The sequence below is a fragment of the Lissotriton vulgaris genome, chromosome 6, assembly GCF_964263255.1.
Source record: "Lissotriton vulgaris chromosome 6, aLisVul1.2, whole genome shotgun sequence".
Classification (NCBI taxonomy): Eukaryota; Metazoa; Chordata; class Amphibia; order Caudata; family Salamandridae; genus Lissotriton; species Lissotriton vulgaris.
Window position 1 is genome coordinate 1,114,225,945 of NC_141694.1, and position 20,673 is coordinate 1,114,246,617.

Below are 20,673 nucleotides of genomic sequence, written 5' to 3' on the forward strand. Positions count from 1 at the left end.
GCGCTAGAAGAAGCAAAAAGCTGTCTGCCACATGCATTCAGCCACCGGGATACCTGGGTGGGAGGAAACAAAAGCAAAGTGGAGGAGTCTTGTAACCCAAAGGCCGCCTGAATTACCAGGGCCTGAGCTGCAGGATGGAGAGACAGACAAAGTGGATCCCCCGGGGCAGGACGGTGCCTACCGGCAATGGCCCGATTAACCGGAGCTCCGGAAGAGGGCCGTATCCATGTGCCACGCAGGACTTCCAATAAAGCACCCCCAATAGGTAGCAAGGATTCCACTGTAATGAGCTCAAGATGAAGCAGATCCATTAAGGGATTGGAAATGAGGGTTCCTACAGGAGGCTGAAAGCTTGAGGATAGCAGCAGCCCTGGCGCAGCCCCGGCGTAGGTGGCCCCCAACTCAGTAATCACCCTAGAAGGGGACAAGAGACAGTTGGAGGCTAATTCTCCCAGCCGACATGAAGAGCCGGGCTGGGGAACGACCCGAAGGTCATGTCACACAAGTAACCTGCACTAATGGCTCTAGACCAGGGGGAGCAACAGCATCCGAAAAGGCTGTATGATACCGATGTCACTCGACCCCGCTGAGGGGACAGAAACGAGGAATCCGGAGCAATCCCAGGCATGGACACCGGTGTTGATGAAAGGATGGGCACCGGCAGTGATGGATGAGTCGACAGTGGCATCAGTGGATGCCATGTCGGAGTTGAAATTACGTCGACGGCCTCCGCCAGGGATGCATCCTCGACGCTGACCGGCGCCGGAGGAAGTGAGCTGGGCGTGGGCTTGGACGATGAGCCCGGCTTGGGGTCCGATGTGGAGCCTAGCTCCAAGCTTGGCGTCATCGACGCTGCCCCGGCCGTCCGCGCAGGAAGCCGCACAAGGCTATGCGTTGACTGGCAGTGAGAGCCTGGTGTTAAACCCGGAGGCGCGACATCGTGGGCGTGTCCGACGCCGCCTCGTCGTCTGTGCAGGAAGCCGTACAGGGGTATGTGATGACTGACGGAGCGAGCCCGGCGTCTAATATGGCGTCGCTGACGCCGTCCGTGCAGGAAGCTGCACAGGGCTATGTGTTGACTGGCAGAGTGTGCTAGAGCGACCAGGACGGTCTGGGCCACGGCCAATGCCGTCGCCTCGGCTCCGGAGTCGGTGCACACAACCCGGGCCGGGGAAGAATCAGCCGACGAGGGCCCGGCATGAGTACCCACCCCCTCTGCGGGGCCCGAAGGCGCACCAGGGAGAGAGGGAGACTCAAAGTAGGGCTGAAGCACCTGGGAGTAGGACTCTATGTGGGCGCGCGTCGCTCCAACTCCTGGGAAAGGAGGGTAAGGAGGAGGTGACCTCCAGGCGCCTGTAGCTGACCCCGTACGAGAGGAGTGGGCGCCAGCGGCATGCCTACGAGAAGATGACCTCAGTGGACGCTTGTGGCTCCGCTTACCTTTAAGGGGCGCCGGTCACCGGAGCGGCCTCGGAAGAGAGCCCCCTCTGGAGAGGGAGAGCGTTGACGAGAAGAAACTGGACCAGAAGGCTGCGTGGCCATCAGCTTCATACGCCGTTCCCGAAGGGACTTCGACTTCATCTGTTGACAGTCACCGCATTGCTTGGAATCGTGCTGCACATCAAGTGGAGTGGTGTGGCTCACTGGTTAGAGGCGGCAGACCCGTAAGCAGAGGACGGCCCGGGACCAGGGTTCGATTCCCGACGCGGCAGGGTCGTGGACCAGGGTCAGCGGGCTCGATAATTCTCGCCTTGGTGCCTACTCCAGTCAGGGACCACACTCGGCAACTCTGGGCATTAGCTTGCCTCATCTTCACAACGGCCCCCCCAGACCGCCGGGGATGCTTGGTCGCACCTTAGAGATACCCATTAGGGACCATCTCTCAGGGTGAGCCAGGACGGGTTCCCCAGCGGTCGAAGCGCGGAGATACTCCTCCAAGAGTCGATTCTAGCGCTATATAAACCCACAATTAAATTAAATTAAAATTAAGGCACCACATGCAAATAAGGTGCGGATCAGTGCCAGACATCTGACGTGCACTGGTCTGACAGGCTTTGAACCCGGAGGGCATTGCACACTGTTCCGGTACGACACCAACAGTGTCGAGAAGGCCCAAAAGGGGGCCAGGAACTGCTGGTTTCCCAGATCCACGTTGTGACGCGTAAAGAAGAAAACTGAAGTTGGAGCGCCGGGCGGGCATATATGGCTAGGCTGCTGTCACGTCCATGGACGACGTCAGGGCAGAGCTGTACAGCACCGCCCCCCAGCGCGCAGAGGTGGTACTGCGCAAAATTTTCCAGAAAAGTCTGGCGCCTGGGGATATTGTAAGTTAAGGAATCTGCGGCTAGACGTCTCTATCAGATGCTATAATTATCAGTAGTCGGAAAAGTGCTCCCTCGAAAAAGAAACAGACATTAGCTGGGACCAGCTCCTCTCCTCCTTGGCTCAGTAACAGCTTTCAGCATAGGATGGGATGCTGCATCAGTAGAGCAAATATGGCAAACATGACAATTCAGACTAAGTTATTGCCATTATCGGACCATCATAGAGTGCAAGGCACTTGTCCCAGACTGTTATTGCGTTAGGTGTCTTATCAATATTATAGTGTAGATGACTTGACACCTTCACAGGTTCTTACAAAGATAAGGACAGGCATCATTTATGTCAATGGTAAACATGGAGAAAATGGAGTGCTGGCCTGCTCAAAAAGGAGTCTGACCTTAATGTCATTACGTCATAAACAGCTTCTATAAACAGGCATTGGCAGTCAATACTTTTGGGCATGGCAAATGTGCCAGTTTTTAGGTCTTTTTCTTTTTTTTAAACTCTTTTCATTGATTTGAAAACAGGTAAGTCACATTTAGGTTATATACATTGCAGTACAGTTACATGCTTCATACATTTAGTAGGAATCAATAGCAAATCAGTCATTCATTCCCGTAACATTCCCATAACATCTCCAATATTTTTCCTCATCTCCTTGGTAGGCGAGATACACAGTTCACTGCGGTACTCATTCGATTTAGTCCACTTTTTGTCCCATTTCTTAGGACAACCTCTGGATTTGAACACCTCTTGTTGCTATCATGCATTTGTCTAATTCCCTAGCCCAACCCTTTGGTGGCTCAGCCACTCCCCACTTCACTGCAATTGCGCGTTTCACTAGTTTGTATCCCAGGGTGGTCATTTGTTGCTCTACTTCTGTAAGGTCTGTAGCCTCCCATATATTAAGGAGTCCCAGTTCTGGTGTTAAGGTAATCTCCTTTCCTAGTGCTCTCTGCATGTGTGTTGTAGACTTCTCCCATAGAGTTTGTGCGTGGGGACATTCCCATATTGTGTGGTAGAATGTTGCGTCATGGCTGCATTTGCGTTGACACTGCGCAACTTGTCTCTCCTCTATCTTTGCTAACATAGACCCTGTGAAATAAGTTCTATGTAGGATTTTCAATGGGTCAGGCAAAGCCTAAGGGGTATAGCTGCTTTCCTTGGGGACATCAGTGCTGTTTGTCAGTCATCATCTTCAAGTTGCCCTACATCGGCCTGCCATTTCTCTCGCAGAGTATGAAACAGATCTGGCAGGGTGTTACATAGTTTCTTATATGTTAAAGATAACGCCTTGTCCAGTACAGGTTCCAAGAGCAATCGGTTTTCCAGAGGAGATGATTCCGGTATATTTGTCAAGTTTGAGATTGCAGCTTGAAGGGCATGCCGTACCTGTAGGTAGCGAAGGCCTCTCACTGAGCTAGTTCAAATTGCTACCTCAGTACTGTGAATGTGAGTATCTTCCCCTTTTTCACAAGGTGGCCTAATGTGGAGATTTCTATAGTGTCCCACCTATCAATGGCAGGCTGGTTACAGAGTAATCCAAGCTTTTGGGTGGACCATAGTGGGGTGGCTTGTGTCAGTACGCCCAACCAGGCAAGACGTCAGTTAGCCTGGCACCCAATCTCCACCATATGGCTGTTGGGCCCAGGTATCGATTTTTCAGTGCTTTAGAATAGAGGGCTCCCAGGTATCCCTCCCTACCCATTTGATAATTATCAAGCAGACATGCCTGGTCCAGTGGAGAGCAATAGATCCAGTGATTCACCACTATCAACTATGACGCCCAGTAGAATAGGCACATTTCTGGGATAGCTATAACTCCATTGTTATGGAATTGCATAGGTATCCTGCACGCAAAGTATAGATACCAAGGAAATCTGTATTTCCGGGATGAACTATTATTGGTCCAGTAACGTTCAGGCCAGTAGGTAGGCAAAGATTACCGGAAAATTTTCCACCAGGTCAGCTGTTTTTTTCCTATGTAAATTTCACCAGATTTTTCAAGGCAAAATATGCAAACAGAAAAAACGAGAATGGCAAGGCCAATAGGTCTCGTTTTTATAACCTATTGGGGTTTCCGATTGTTTTGGGTGAAGCTGTACAGCATCAACGATGCTGTGCTGCATCACAAATGCTGTGCCAGAATGGCTAAAACAAGCATTGAAAATGCAATAGGTCTCGCCTTTGATTAAGTTAAAGCAATTTGCTTTGCTACACAATACTATTAGCAAACCAAATGGCTTTAACTTAATCAAAGGCGAGACCTATTGCATTAGTAGGGTACAAAATATTCTACAATTGCAATATTTCTCTTACTACCATTAACATTCTCTTTGTGATTTATCATGAATTTAAGAGAGTATTAACAATTAATTGTGATCAAACTATTCTTGTAAATCTCTACCTACTTGTCCTAATGTGCTCAAATGGATGACAAGCTGGGGTCATTACAGTCTGCACACATTGTATACACTTGGATGTTATGTTTTCTTTCATTGTTCTGTTCTTTCTTAAAATTCGTTAAAATTATTTGAAATCCCTCAGGATTCCCACACCAGGCGATATCCTGCAGGGTCTCACCTCAAATTTTTTCAACATCTGCAAAAACGAGTTTCAGCAACACAAGTCGCAGTTCTACAAATATATACAGCTGAGGCATGCCCTGACCCCCCTGATTTATCCACTGGACAAACTACCAGAATTTCACCCCCTAGAGGACCGTCTACTGATGGGAGACCGGAAAGCACAAAAAAACGACAAATATACCAGATCCTAACAACTCACACCCAAACCACATTACATAAGACCAGGGAGGCATGGGCGATAGATTTGCCAACCATGACGGATTATGGCTGGACTGAGGCCCTTTCCAGTCCCTGGGGTGCTGCTGTTTTCACACAATACTGCCTTCTTCATTTTAAAAACCTTCACAGCGCATATTATGCAGGGTTTCATCTGTGAAGAATGGGTGTCATCCAGTCCCCCATATGCCTTAGATGTGGGGACACAGAGGGCACCTTCCTGCGTACGATCTGGAGCTGCGAGGCACTACAACCATATTGGGGGAAAATTTCGTCCTGCCTGGGGCGTGTACTGTCATGGGATCTCCCACTTGACCCAGGCTATTTTTACTCCACAGGACTGAGAAGATTGGTGGGAATCGCTCCAAACAACACTTACTGTTCCTGGGCCTCACACTGTCCAAAAGGGACATCGCTCAGGCATGGAAGGCGACCTCCCCTAGCATGGCCATTTTGGTTTAGTATTTTGTTGAATGGTCTACAGCTGAGGTACCAATATTCCAGTGTGTGTTCAATAAGAGGATTGACTGCATAATCTTCCTAAAAATGTGATGTATTTTTAATATGATTATGATCTTTCGATAAATGTTAACTGTATTCCTGAATCTAAGATATTCCATTGCAATTAGTGCGAAGATACACAGTATGATAAAGTATGTGGTTAAGGGGTGATGTAGTTTGCATGGTAAATCAAAACAAGTTGAAAGCCCTGAGAGCAATGCATGTTTGCATGCCTAGAGGCATAAGAGAAAGCCTGCGAAGCATAAAATAAACATCCAGAACACAGATTGTATACACTATTCAAACAAAGGGAAGCCCAGTGGATAAGCAATGTCGCTCAGCTATACAAGCATTCAGATACAGTTTTCATTTGAATTAAATTAAGAACTCTTTTGCATAACCTAGACTTAAATTAGAAACAAATCATATTTGATGCAGCACATTTTTAGGTCGAGCCTAGTGCAGCGCATGCGCTGCTTGCGCGACTATAATAAGGGGGTTTTCAAATGCTACCAGAGGCTGCCTCAAGCTTGCGTTCATGTTCGCGTGCACACGCGCAGCGGCCATCTGTGTTTTCTCTGTCATGGCTAATTAAGTGCATCTCGATGCACTTTCATTTTCGTTAAATAGTTAGACTCCAGAGATGGAGCCGATGAAAACCTTCTTAAAACCTTTTCAAATACTAAAACAAAACTGGGCCTGAGGATGGCAACGGCGGCCTGGACGTAGGTGTAAACTGCACACCAATAGCAGCGGCTCTCTCTTGAGTAGCTCTGCGCTTCCAAAATTCATTGTCCAACAAAAGCGCATACAGAGGTATTTTGGAAGCAGTGAAAGATGACAGCACAAGGTGAGCCTCGGAGTTCCCTAAAAGGTCTGAAAAAAAAACATTTACAACTCTCACTAGGAGCATCTATGCACCCAGTGTCGGACAGATTTGGTACTTCTACTCCCTCGTGGCTGTCACTTCAGTGTTAACATGACACCAGCAGACCCTGGCCCTACAGGAAATAATACTCTTCACTACAATAACATACCTCAGACTAATTAGAACAGTAATCCTTCGTTTCTGAATTTTAAAACATGAAGACGGCACTCTTACAATGGTTCCTGGCTGCCCCCAGGCTGGTCCAAAATATCGCCAGCTCCAATTCATGGAGCCTGCTTTTTTCCCGTTCCCGGATCTCCTCTGGAGAGAGACCCGATCTTCTTTCTTCCGTCGGAGTGGTGTTTGTTTCCGGTGCCTCGAGGCTTTGGTTTTGGGGTACGGCCGTACCCGTCTCTGCCCAAGATTCCAGGGCCTTTTTGAAGTCTTCTTTCGTGCTCAGTCCTGTGGTAGCAATGCCTAGTTCTATGCAGAACTGCTTTAGTTCTCTGTGGTTATACTCTTCTAGTTTCTCCATCTGGAATTTTTCTGTGGTTCCGCTCTCTTTTGTTGTCATTGTGGTTGTGTCGTGGGGTGAGTTACTCTCTGTACGATTACGCGTTGATTCGGATCCCACCGCTGCCACCAATGTTAGACGGGGACCCGGAGGGTCGGCCGAGTACAGGGGGAGAGGCCTCCGGTGAGGACCGTCTCCAGCGATCGTACAGACAAGTAACTTCCCCCCCACAAATGGACCGCACACACGGATGCGATCTGCACACTTTATATAGGATTCTTAAGGCAAGGTTATCAACGATACAGTGGGGGGCAGGACACGAGGATCCTCCCAATTCTAGTCTCTGTAGGGTAAGGGGTAACGGGACAGTCTTGGTACCGGTCCGGTACAAGGGCGGCCAGACGGAGCTCACAATCCTCGAGCTCTGAGATCTGAAAGGTCGGGCCGCGGCAACGCCAGCAGGCTAGGATGAAAAGTCTCGGCAAGGAGGGCCGCGGCAGCGCCAGCAGGCTAGGATGAAAAGTCTCGGCAAGGAGGGCCGCGGCAGCGCCAGCAGGCTAGGATGAAAAGTCTCGGCAAGGAGGCCCGCGGCAGCGCCAGCAGGCTAGGATGAAAAGTCTTGGCAAGGAGGGCCGCGGCAGCGCCAGCAGGCTACGATGATGACTTCTTTGCAGAGGGGCCGCGGCAGTGCCAGCAGGCAAGAGCGATGGTTCACAAGGGTGGGCCGCGGCAGCGCCAACAGGTCCAGACGAAGATGCACGTTGCAGAGGGCTGCGGCAGCGCCAGCAGTCCGTCAGGGATGAGTTCTTCAAGGTGTCTCTCGACTCCAGGATACAACTGCCTTCCTGCTCTGGAGTTGCCCCAGTTATAGGTCTGGCCTCCTTTGATGTCCGGACCCTCGCGCTTGGAGGTCGGGAGGTCCGGGATGAGGGAGTCCAGACACCCAGCAGGGGGGTGGAGCCAGTGCCCGGGGAGACCGGGGGCGATCAGCACCTGGCGGGGGAGAGCCATCGACACTCCTCTCTCCCATTGACCTGCCAAGTGATCTCTTCACCTCCTGGGTGGATGGTGGTGCCTCGATGTCGGGGCCTGGCCAGGCCCAGGGTTGGGGTCGAGCTGATGCCACGCGGCCTCGTGGTGCAGTGTCCAAGATGGCGGCTGGGCCGGGGCAAGGGTGCTGACAGGGGCCCGGGACAGCCGATGCTGGGATGTTCGGGAGCAGCCGTCCCGTTGGGGACGGGTTGCGGGTTGCTTCGGTGGGTTGCCGGGGAGGTTCTTCGGGGGACACCGGGAGAGCCGGCGTTCGGGCCTTATCATGCGGGGAGGGAGCGGCCCGTTCACGAGGCCTGTCCAACAGCCAATAGGTCTCGCTTTTGGAACCTTATGAGTATTTAGTTATGCAGCACAATATCCTTGGTGCAACAACATCAACTGTTGCATGACTAAAAACTTATAAGGTCCCAAAGGCGAGGCCTATTGGCTATGCCAATGCTTGTTCAATTAGGTTATTGACCTTGGAATCCCCTACTCCTTCGGTCAGGAACGGAATACTGAGACATATGCGGTGGGATAACAGAGAGAAAGAATTCTGTTGCAACCGATCTACTTATATAGCAACGCATTTGCTCGATTAGGTACCTTCACATGGGAAATTCTTACTCGTATAGCTTCAAGTGTTCACACATTTTGAGATCAGAAAGGGCAATATGTGCTGTAAAGTTATTCCAGCTATGAACAAAAAAAATATGTGTCACCTTGCACCTAGGGGTGAATGATGGAGGCTCACGAAAAACAGGTCCTGGTACGAGTTTTTCTACTTATCTTCATGTTCATTGGACAACTGCCAGACCTCTGAGGTGCAACTGTGAGGGGTCGTTGGAACCAAGCGGTCATTGGGACATGCAGGGTATATATGTGAATGGTCTACAGCTGGGGTACCAAGATTCCAGTGCGTGTTCAATAAGAGGATTGGCTGCATAACCTTCCTAAAAAGGTGATGTATTTTTAATATGATTATGATCTTTCGATAACTGTGAACTGTATTCCTGAATCTAAGATATTCCATTGCAATTAGTGCGAAGATACACAGTATGATATTTAATATGATTATGATCTTTCGATAACTTAACTATATTCCTGAATCTAAGATATTCCATTGCAATTAGTGCGAAGATACACAGTATGATAAAGTATGTGGTTAAGGAGTGGTGTAGTTTGCATGGTAAATCCAAATAAGTTGAAAGCCATGAGAGTAATGCATTTTTGCATGCTTAGAGGCATAAGGGAAAGCCTGCGAAGCATAAAATAAACATCCCGAATACAGATTGTATTCACTATTCAAACAAAGGGAAGCCCAGTGGATATGCAATGTAGCTCAGCACTACAAGCAATCAGATACAGTTTTCATTTGAATTAAATTAAGAACTCTTTTGGATAACCAAGACCTAAATTAAAAAAAAATTCATATTTGATGCAGCACATTTTTAGGTCGAGCCTAGAGCAGCGCATGCGCTGCTTGCTCGACTATAGTAAGGGCGTTTTCAAAGTGCTACCAGAGGCTGCCTCAAGCTTGCGTTCAAGAACGCGTGCATACGCGCAGACGCCATCAGTTTTTTCTCCGTCATGGCTAATTAAGTGCATTTCACTTTCGTTAAATAGTTAAGACTCCAGAGATGGAGCAGATCAAAACTTTCTTAAAACATTTTCAAATACTAAAACAAAACTGGGCCTGAGGATGGCAACAGCAGCCTAGACGCCAGTGCCTAGGTGTAAACTGCACACCATTAGCAGCGGCTCTCTCTTGAGTAGCTCTGCGCTTCAGAAATTCATTGTCCAACAAAAGCGCATAAAGGGGTATTTTGGAAGCAGTGAAAGATGACAGCACAAGGCGAGCCTCGGAATTCCCTACAAGGTCTGAAAAAAACCCATTTACAACTCTCACTAGGAGCATCTCTGCGCCCAGAGTCGGACAGATTCGGTACTTCTACTCCCTCGTGGCTGTCACTTCAGCATTAACATGACACCAGCAGACCCTGGCCCTACAGGAAATAATACACTTCACTACAATCACGTACCTCTGACTAATTAGAACAGTAATCCTTTGTTTCAGAATTTTAAAACATGAAGCGGGTACTCTTAGGATGGTTCCTGGCTGCCTCCAGGCTGGTCCACAATCTCGCCTCCCCACCGTCACTGCGGGCAGTCGCACTTATCCCTTCTGCTCTACCTGTTCCAGGCTCTCTCTGCCCAGCCAATTCTTCAGTTGTTACAGAGATGCTGTCCTCCGCCCCTTCCACTTCCCTCCCTTCTCTGGTCTTTTCCCTCCTCTGCCTTTGCCGCTGCTTTCGACACATTTCCCTCCTCAGCTTGATTCTGCCTTGCCGGCTCCTATGTCGTCATTACAGATACTATTCAAAACACTTGCAGCTCAAACATAGTCAGAGGTCACTGTTGCAACCAAGATTCAGTGGGTTTCAGTCAAGGGCGTAGTTGTTCCCACGAAGAAATGGTTATTTTTTTCTAAACTGTAAACTGAGCAATAAAGCCATTTTAACGTTATTATGGGGGTAGTAAGTATATTTTACATTTCACAATAGCATATTTCAGTGAGAGTAATGTCAATGATTCTACATTTCTGTTTGTTTTTTCTACTCAGTCTGAAACACAGAAAGCCTTTTGCTCCGCTATGTTCGAAGCTCACCTTTTTCTTTGATTCTTCTTCGATTCAGGCTCAACCTCTAAAATCCTTTCAGTGTGTGTTTCTCAGTTCTCCCTAGGATCCTGTCTATGTGATAATCACTTGCCGCAGCTCAGGGAGCCCCTTGGAAGGCCACCTTTAAGATCACACACTCAAGAGGATCATAAAGCTTATGACGACATGTCAGATCAGATATATATTTGCAAAATAGAACTATAGCCTCAAGGAGGAGAGTGTCCATTCTGGGATGTTAAACTAGGTGTCAGAGGCCACAGACGAGAGGATGACACGCATTCACAAGACGCATCATGGTATACTGAGGGACATCAGTACAGGCCAGAGCGCGTGCCCGAGAGTCAAGGATGCAGGGTAATCCATGGGCCATCTACCTGTGCATCTACCTGTGCATGAAGGAGACAAGAGGACGAATGCCGCGGATCTTACAAGTTAGCCAACACATGGGCCTGAACACACTAACACTAAAGGAGCAGCTCGCAGCACTACTTCCCAACAACTACAGACACACACTAACATACACTAGACCACATTATACAGAATTCCTCAAATGTATCCAAAACACACCAAATAAGTCAACAGCTGGCTATCACCACACACCAAACCACCTGTTATTAACAAATGAGCGATACGCTTATCCAATTCCTGGACAACTAATAGCTCTCGGGTCCCACAAATCAATGAAAAAGGCAAGGACTTTCTACCAAGGATCAGACAAACACAATACATGTATAGGCGCTAGCTAACCCAGACTTTGGGTTTATGAAATAATTATTTAAAAGATGGCTATGAAGGAAACTGAACCCAGGCTAACAAAGGCAACTTCTAACACACACAAACCACAAGGTTTAACAGTCATCATTAAGACGCCTAAATATAGCCAATAGGTCTCGCTTTTGGAACCTTATGAGTATTTAGTTATGCAGCACAATATCCTTGGTGCAACAACATCAACTGTTGCATGGCTAAACACTCTTAAGGTCCCAAATGTGAGACCTATTGGCTATGTCAATGCTTATTCAATTATGTTATTGACCTTGGAATCCCCTACTCCTTCTGTCAGGAACGGATTACTGAGACGTATGCGATGGGATAACAGAGAGAGAGAATTCTGTTGCAACCGATCTACTTATATAGCAACGCATTTGCTCGATTACATACCCTCACGTGGGAAATTCTTACTCGTATAGCTCCAAGTGTTCACACATTTTGAGATCACAAAGTGCAGTATGTGCTGCAAAGTTATTCCGGCTATGAACAAAAAAAAATATGTGTCACATTGCACCTAGGGGTGAATGATGGAGGCTCACTAAAAACAGGTCAGGGTGCAAGTTTTTCTACTAATCTTCATGTTCATTGGAAATCTGCCAGACCTCTGAGGTGCAACTGTGAGGGATCGTTGGAACCCAGCTGTCATTGGGACATGCACGGCTATATATGTGTTCTGTTCTTTAAAGCAGCGCACTGTAAACGTATTCAAATTAAAATGTTCAGTTTAGCTCAATGGCATTTCTGCTTTTCAAGAACAGAGGGCCAGATGTAGGTAAAATAGATTTACCAATTCTGAATTACCGAAAATTACCGATTCGGTAATTGAGAATCGGTAATTCTGAGGGGTGGATATGTAGGTATTCCAGATGTGCTGGAATAACGAATCGGAAAAATTTGGTATTTACCGATTCGGTAAATACCGAATCGGTAATGCCCATTCATTCCTATGGGCTTTGAAGCCCATAGGAATGTATGGGCATTACCGATTCGGTATTTACCGAATCGGTAAATACCGATTTTCACAAGGGTGCAGGGGGTGTCACTTTGACACCCTCTGGCACCCCCAAAACAGGCTCGGGTGCCATGTGGCAGGCATACATGCCCGAAGGGCAGGTCTGCCTGTCACATGGCATAGGTGTGCATGCACACATGTGCATGCACACCGGAATCGGTATTTTACCAGCAAATTGGATTTGATGGTAAAATACAGATTCAGTAAGGCCTCTGGGACTCAGAAGAGTCCCACCTACATCTGGGTGCCTCAGAATCGGTAAATTTACCGAATTTTTATTTTACCGATGCAGTAAAATTACCGATCCGGTAATTTTACCGAATCGGTAAAAAAATGCCCCCTACATACCTGTCACCCATTTACCGATCGGTAACGGCGAAAATCGTCCGTTACCGGTCGGTAAATGGCCTGAAACGGCCACCTACATCTGGCCAAGAGTGTTTTATGTCGCAATCGCAGTTGAGGGCACAGTTACTTTGCAAACTCCCTTTTCTCCTAATGACTGCGCTTGAAAGAAGAAGTGAAAATCAATGATCCAAAAAAGTCGAGTTGAAACGTGACCTTAACTTGGGGAACTGACGCCATCACATTTAGACAGTGGGGTGCTTATGGGTAAGCCGCGTGTACTCATAACACACATGTAGTTTATGGCCACTCATGAAGAAGAAAAACAAATACGATTTATTGCAACAACTTCGGGCAAGGGCAGTCCATTGCAGATCATCGGTAATGGTAAATGAACTGTTTCTTCTATGTTGCACCTTTAAACAATGGAGTTAATACTTTGTTATTGGTGGCGAAAATCAGTGCTGTGTGTCCAAAAAGAAAGCATGGAAGGACCTACATATACAAAAGTTTGCAATCCTACCAGTGCAAATCGCACCACTTGGACCATTTCCACAGTGCACTGCTCCAGATGTATCAATCAGCGTGCAGTTGTAAACCCCCACCTCCCCCATTTCACTAACAGAACGAGTTTGCAATTATGTATGGATACACGATATCCCTACTGATTAGCAGCAGTGCATGACATACATCTAAATTGCAGCTTTGGATAATCAAAGTTGAAAATCTCCCAGCGACCAAAGGAGACCCACTCCCATCGCTATATTTGTTACTGCCATTCCTGTATGTGCAGTCTCCAACACTGAACAGAGCCTCTGCAAAATTGGACGCCATAAAAAGGTGTGATAAGGGAGAGGCGATGTTGCACGTACACTGGACACAGGTTCGGTGCTCAACCAAGAGTACAGAATGAAAAGGACCAGCAGCATTATTCAAATAATGCTTGCTCCCGCCCATATTTGACTGATTGAGAAAATAAGACTGTCATACTACCTTTATAAGGGCTGAGTTCAAGTATGGGGAAAAGAAAAACCATGGACGGGACCAATAGAACTGTGGGAGGAGGGCAGAGTGGTAGACACTGTAAGGGAAAAAGTGTGAGGAAATCGCCAAAGCCGAAGCAAAGGGCAAATAATTGCACCCTGGATAGGATCGACTCGCTGATAAGTGAATGCGAGGATATCCTATCTAGTGAAACATCTACCCAAATTCTCAGTAAAGATATTTCTCCCGGTTCCCCCCTTGTAGCTAAAAATACCATAGCTCAACAGATAACAACTCCTGTAATGTTCCACAAAACGAGTAGGGGAGATACGTTAGAGCCCCATAAAAAAGGTCAGGTCGGGAAAGGTAGTATTATACGGGAAAGTGAGGCTGGTCCTTCTGAGGGAGATAATATAGGGTTGTTTGTACAAACAGGTTCTTACCCCTAATAGATTTGCAGGGGCATGATAGGGTAGACGAAGTTACAACCAATACAGTGCTGATACCATGTGGCACCCCCTCACCACCTCAAACCCATAATACTGTTGACCTACAGGGGCTGCCTGCTCTCATAGCAGAGCTAAAAGTGGAAGTTACTTCAATAAGTCAGAAATTGGAAGAACTTTCTTTGAAGGTTGATACTCTATCTCATAGGTCTTCTCCCTGTTCAAAAAGTTACAGCCAAAGAGTAAATCATTCGGAGCAACTTAATCAAAGACCTAGCCAGGGAGGCCATACTTCTTTAACCGTTACGGATACCCGGCCTAAGATTCCTGCCCCACATAAAGTTCGCAGAGTCAGTGGAGGAATAAACGGTCCTAGAAATGAACCTATGTCATTGGGTGGGCCCACTTGCTCATCGACCCTAAAACCAGACATATTGCAGAATCAAATTAGGCACCCATTAGCGGGTGTAGGGTTTCCCACAAATATACATAGGTACTATGATCAAAGTACACTCCCGGAACGAGAGGTACACCAGCCCCAAAGGATCTTTATGGTTAATGTCCCCAAATGTGTTAGCAGGAATATCAGAGAAAACGGGGACTCCCTCACAAACAAGGCAATCCATTGGATTTGACATGTCAGGGGATGTCGTTCTGTTATTAGAGAAGACATACTCAGAGCACAAAGACTCTCTTTTCCAGGGAACTCTCTTGATTCTATTACATTAACAATGAAGGACTACAACCTGATTGAGAATCTGCTGGATCTAGAGTTTCGTACATCCTCCCCAGACAATTCTCAAATACAATTAAGACGTTCCTCTTCTGTTTCTGGCTCCTCTATGGGGTTAGGTGTTCCTTACCTAGAAGGTACCTCAGACCTTGATTCTAATGACTGACTGCATATATAACCACAGAGAGCTTTAAATTCTGGCAGAAACGGTTGTAGCATCATCCGCCAGCCTAGAGAGGGACGATCAATTTGATCACTATGCCGGTAGTTAACAGTTTGTTGCATTCTATGGAAGTCTCTGGTTATCAGATTCTGATAAGTCTTTGAGTCCTACTGCCCATGAGGTTAGTATAACGACGGAGAAGGGAGTTAGTGGTATACCTAATGGTCCGTTAAATGCTATGCCTATATTGCCCCCAGAGAGGACATTAATGACCTCCCTGCCTGTGCTGTCATGGAATATAGCTGGCTTGGGTTCTAAGACTAGCTCCACTGACTGGCAGTCCTTCGTCTCTGGGTATGATGTGTGTCTTTTTCAGGGAACCGTGGCAATGGAACCGATTTACTGTATAGGCTATTTGAATTTTTATGTATCTGCGTTTGAAGGTGGAAAAGGCCGACCATCCGGTGGCCTATCAGCCTGGGTCCGCCAAGATATTGGCTTTGTGGTGCAGGTTTTAGAGTTTTATAATAAGGACATACCAGCAGTTGGATTAGCATGGGGTGAGGGCAAAAAGCTTGATGTGTATAACATCTATGCGAGGGGTACCAAGGGAAAGAAGTCGGACGTGTTGGTAACCCTAGATTCATTGCTTGACCAGCATTCCAGGGACATAGATGTAATATTAGCAGGTGATTTTAACATGACTTTTGAACCCCTCTTAAACGGGAACTCTATTTCTATGATGCTGCAGACGAGTTGTGGAGTATCCCAAAATTAGATCTAACTCCAGAAAAAAAATGGACCAAAGCCGTAATTCAGATGAACTCCTTCTGTATGGAGAAAGGTTTGAGGGCTACAAACGGCAGAACCCAGTCAGACAGAGATGGTGCACCCACTTTCAATAGTGGCTCTAGTCAAAGCCGTATTGATTATGTTTTAATTCATTGTGAGCTATGGCACACACCAAGGGATATGAGTGTTGTTGATCATATCAAAAGTGATTACAACCCACTAGCTGTGATTTTCGAAATTAGAGCAGACAAAGCTACATCCTACCCTGAAGGTGATCTAATAACCCTTGATCTAATTCCATCAAATAATATGAGATGTCTGAAATGGGCAAACTTGCTAGTTAAACCTGAAGTCTTAGCAACGTTGGCAGTAGGTGCAAATAATCCAACTTCTGACTTGGAGAAACTTTTGATTAGTAGGGCCTCGTTCGGGGAGGTTATTGGATTTCATGCGGAGTTCTTTAGACAACTTCACACCTACTTTTTTAAGACTGTTAAAAATAAGGGTACCAACCTGAAGAAGGGAAGTGTCTGGTTTATTAAGGAATGTAAGGAGGCCCGTAGAACCCTGGGGAAAGCGATTGAGTGTGGCGACATGCCCTCGGTTCTGTCTGCTAGGCAGAAATATAAGAAAGCCCAGGAAGTGGCAAAGAAATCCTGGGATGAAAAGAGGTGGCAGGAACTTAAAAGCACCCGTGAAAATAAAAACCAGAAACTATTCTGGGATGTAGTAAAATGGGGCAGAGGCGGGACCCACGCAGAACCAATCAATTATGTAAGCCAAGACCAATGAGTAAAGCACTTTCAATCACAATATGAGTGCAGTAATGATGAGGAGGAACAATCTGATCCCCCACGTGTCTACTATGACGGCTCTGCCTTTAGCAAAGCGGATGTTGATATTGCATTGGGTAACCTGCAGGGAGGCAAAGCGTCAGGCCCTGATGGCATCCCAGCTGATATTTTTCTGCATGATAGAACTACATTGAGCCGCTACATTTGACTCTTAACCCCTTCGCTGCTGGCCCGTTTCCGCCGCTGTGCGGAAAACAAATGAACAGGGCGGGGCCGTGACGAACCCCAGCCGTCATCAGCACACGAGCACCACGGAGCGTGACGGCTGGGGTTCGTCACCAGCATGCAAGGGGTTAATGAACGAAATTGCCAAGGGTGCGCCGATTCTAGAGTCCTGAAAAGGTGCTGTGATCATTCCAGTATTTAAAAAGGGGGATAAATCCAATCCAGGGAATTACAGACCCATAAGTCTAATCGACTCAACTCAAAAGATCATGGGTCGCCTTGTATTAGATAAAATCCAGGATTGGCTTATCGAGCAGGACATTCTATCTCCCTTTCAAGCAGGCTTTCGTTCTGGCATAAGCACAATTGTTCAGACTTTCGCTTCACTTTCCTTTATTGGAAAACGATGGTCTTGGAAAAATGTAGCTTGTTTGCTGCCTTTGTAGATCTAAGGGCAGCATTTGACCTTGTTTCTCGAAGTAGATTGTGGAGAGTATTGTCTGATTTAAAGATGCCCCAATATTTACTATCTCTTGTTGCTAGACTCCATGAGAAAACCTATGCGAAGATTAGGTAAGGAAGCCAGGACCAAGTTACTCCCGCATTTAGAGTGGGCAGGGGGGGGGTGAGACAAGGCTGCAATATGGCCCTAACCTTGTTTTCTATTTTTATAAATGGCGTTGCAAAATTCTTGGAGGATACCCCAACGGATGGGCCTAAATTGGCGGGCGTAAGAATTCCAATTCTTATGTTCGCCGATGATACCCTCTTAATAGCAAAAACTCAGAGTGGTTTACAGCGAGCACTTATACTCTTTGAGGAATTTTGTCACACGCGGGGTCTTGAAATAAATGTCTCAAAAACGAAATACATGACATTCAACCCACAAAGATCCTCAGGAGGAGAAATGCTGTTGAATAAGTGCCCCCTGGAGAAGTTGAAAGACTTCACATACCTAGGGGTTATTATTCAGGATAACATGAATTGGGGTAAGCATCTGGACATGGCCACATTAAAACATCGTACACACATGGAGGGGTGGAGAGAAAAACAAAGAAAACCCCTACATATCCCACAAAACAAAAAATCCTTTGTTTTGAAAATACTGCCCTCACTCACACACCGAAGTGTGTGACATGCTTCATCATCGGGTCTGCTTACAATACGCCCAGGTGTAGCCACACTCTGGACGGAGCATGGGGGGGGGGGGGTTAACATAAAAAGACCATACGACAAATGTACAAAACCTAACAACATATATACATATAAATCAAATAGTGATCAGTGGATATTACCCTGTGAATGGAATAGGTCCACAACACGTGCAGTTAAAGGGAAAGTGTTTAAAACTGGTTTGGAGATACCAAACCAAAACTTTATTAACAGGTTCCACAACCAGGATTAAAAGAAAGGAAAGGATGGGTAATGTTTCCAAGAGAAAAGTCAAGATTCTCAAAACAACCCTCCTAATACCGCCTTTGTCAACATGTTTCGACCGACTTACTGTGCCACGGACGTCACCCCGGTCTTCTTCAGGACATGTGTTGCTACCCGTCCCACTATTGGTCACACCGTAATTCGGTCAAAGTACCAATTCACTGATCGCATGGGATTCCAATTGAATCAACATGTATGGAGGGGATCCCAACAACAAGGGAAACATATGCGGTAATAGTAAAAATCCTCTGTAAGTATATTGTTAGAAACTCAAGGTGGGAAAAGAAAATAATCATATCATCACAACCACCTTGGTCATAATGGAAGATTCTTCCTTTGTCTATGGTCTACGGGGATACAGTATTTATCATCCATCAGCATCAAATAAAATTAAATTAAATAAAACCTTGTGTGCAATGTTATAGTCAAAATCGAACTACATATCTTTATACATCCGCCCTCTGTAACCGATAATAATGTTTAATTGCAGTCTATATGCCCCACATGCATCATCACCGGGAGCAAAAAGGTCTAACTTTCATGCAGATAACTCACCGAGTTTCTTAAGGAAGTAAACTCAACATGGCATCCTGCAGGTAGGTGTCCCAAGAACACAACCTGTAATCAAGGGAAATGACAAGACAAGAGAAACAAATCGCACCCAAGCTATAGTTACGTCTAGCTCAAACTGTCATAGGCGTGAGCCACCGTGAGTAAATATATGAGCCCATATCCTCTAAACATACTGGTGTCAGCCCGAGCAGTGCCGCCTGCTTAGAGAGTGTTTTTTAGAAACAAGGGGAACCCATCTGATAGCTAAGGACCATGGGCATAACTACGTTATAGAAAACAAAGGTACTTAGCTCATTTAGAATCAATGCAATAAAGTATAGGAACACAATGGAATACTATACGTTATGGTTTCCTAACCCAGCCGGGTAAGGAATTTATTTCCAACAAACAATGTCAAATATACAATGTAGAACAATAGCGTGACACAAGCCTGTGCCGTACTAAACAGGAAAAGGAAGAATAAGAGTAGAGTGAAAGGGGTGCTTTTCAGGCAAAGGAAGGGAGCAAAGCAGGGTACTGTAAAGAAATTAATGAGTACTGACAGTATCGCCTGGAATGGAGCATACACAATTTCATAAACAATATCGTGAGTGTAACCCCACTCGTAGGTGTCGACGTTTCGATCCCTATTGCTCAATTAGTTACATAGGATCATCATCAGGACTTAGAGATACACAAGACATGCCTGAAAGTAACAAAGCCTCTGTTTTTGAGGTAAGAAGCCTCTCGTGAGGTTTCCTGCACTTCTAGGTATCAAGCGCGGTGGTTACTGGCGTCACGCCAGGCTGGGATCATGGGGACAAAAATTACGGGGGAGGTCCTTGTTGGGATCCAGTTGCGAAAGGGAGTTTTATAATAAAAGTAAAGCTCGTTTCCCGTTTTTGTTTGCGTGTAAATCTGCACTTTAAATAATGAAGGAGCGGGAAACGGGATTTGCAGTATCGGCATCAATGGCCGTTCAAGCAGTACACCGACGATGCGGTGTTTCGGTGCAAGTCAGAATATCGACTCGCCTCTGCTGCGGATACTCGGTCGATGCCGGTTCCCTGCCTGCTTAGAGAGTAGCAAGTCACAATACTACCCAGAGCCCCTCTGTAACTCCTTACTGTTCCGAGGACGACACCTCGTGTCACTGCCTGTCTTTGGATCGCCGCGTAAATAATGGCGATCTGTTGGGAAACGTTAAAATAACCTGAATGTCCCGCCTGCAAGTCACACACTCTGCGAAACGCGTAGTGAGGTGTCCTACGTCATTCTGCACCACGTGCGAAACCAAGGAATTATGGTAGACCGAGTTTATGCTCACTGGTTGCCGGAGCGATAATCTGATATTCTCATTTAAAGGCAACTACTTGTGATACGCTCGACTTCTGCAGAAAGGAAACATACATAAATTGAAGCCGAATGAATCTGGATGCCCCCGCTGTGTCACAGACTCCACGGTTGCCTCGGACCTCTGACTGCCTCGAGTGCGGAATAATGCAGTATGGTAACCACGTCAATTCTGCCCATATAAAGACCAGTGTGTGTCATAAAAGGCAAGTATCCTATAGGGGTCCTCTAAAGATTTACAGAATTGTTTTGGGTCCCCATTGAGAATAGTGAGACCTCTATATGTATAAATGGTTTCATGACAGATTCAGAAGAGAGTCTCATGGTGCCAGACTGTGTGATCTT

General features: G+C 46.5%; 1 protein-coding gene across 2 annotated transcripts in view; it reads right to left on the reverse strand.

Moving 5' to 3' along the window:
* The window catches only part of GINS1 (GINS complex subunit 1), a 344,403-nt gene that overhangs the window by 196,835 nt on the left and 126,895 nt on the right, over window positions 1–20,673 (reverse strand). The window lies entirely within an intron of this gene.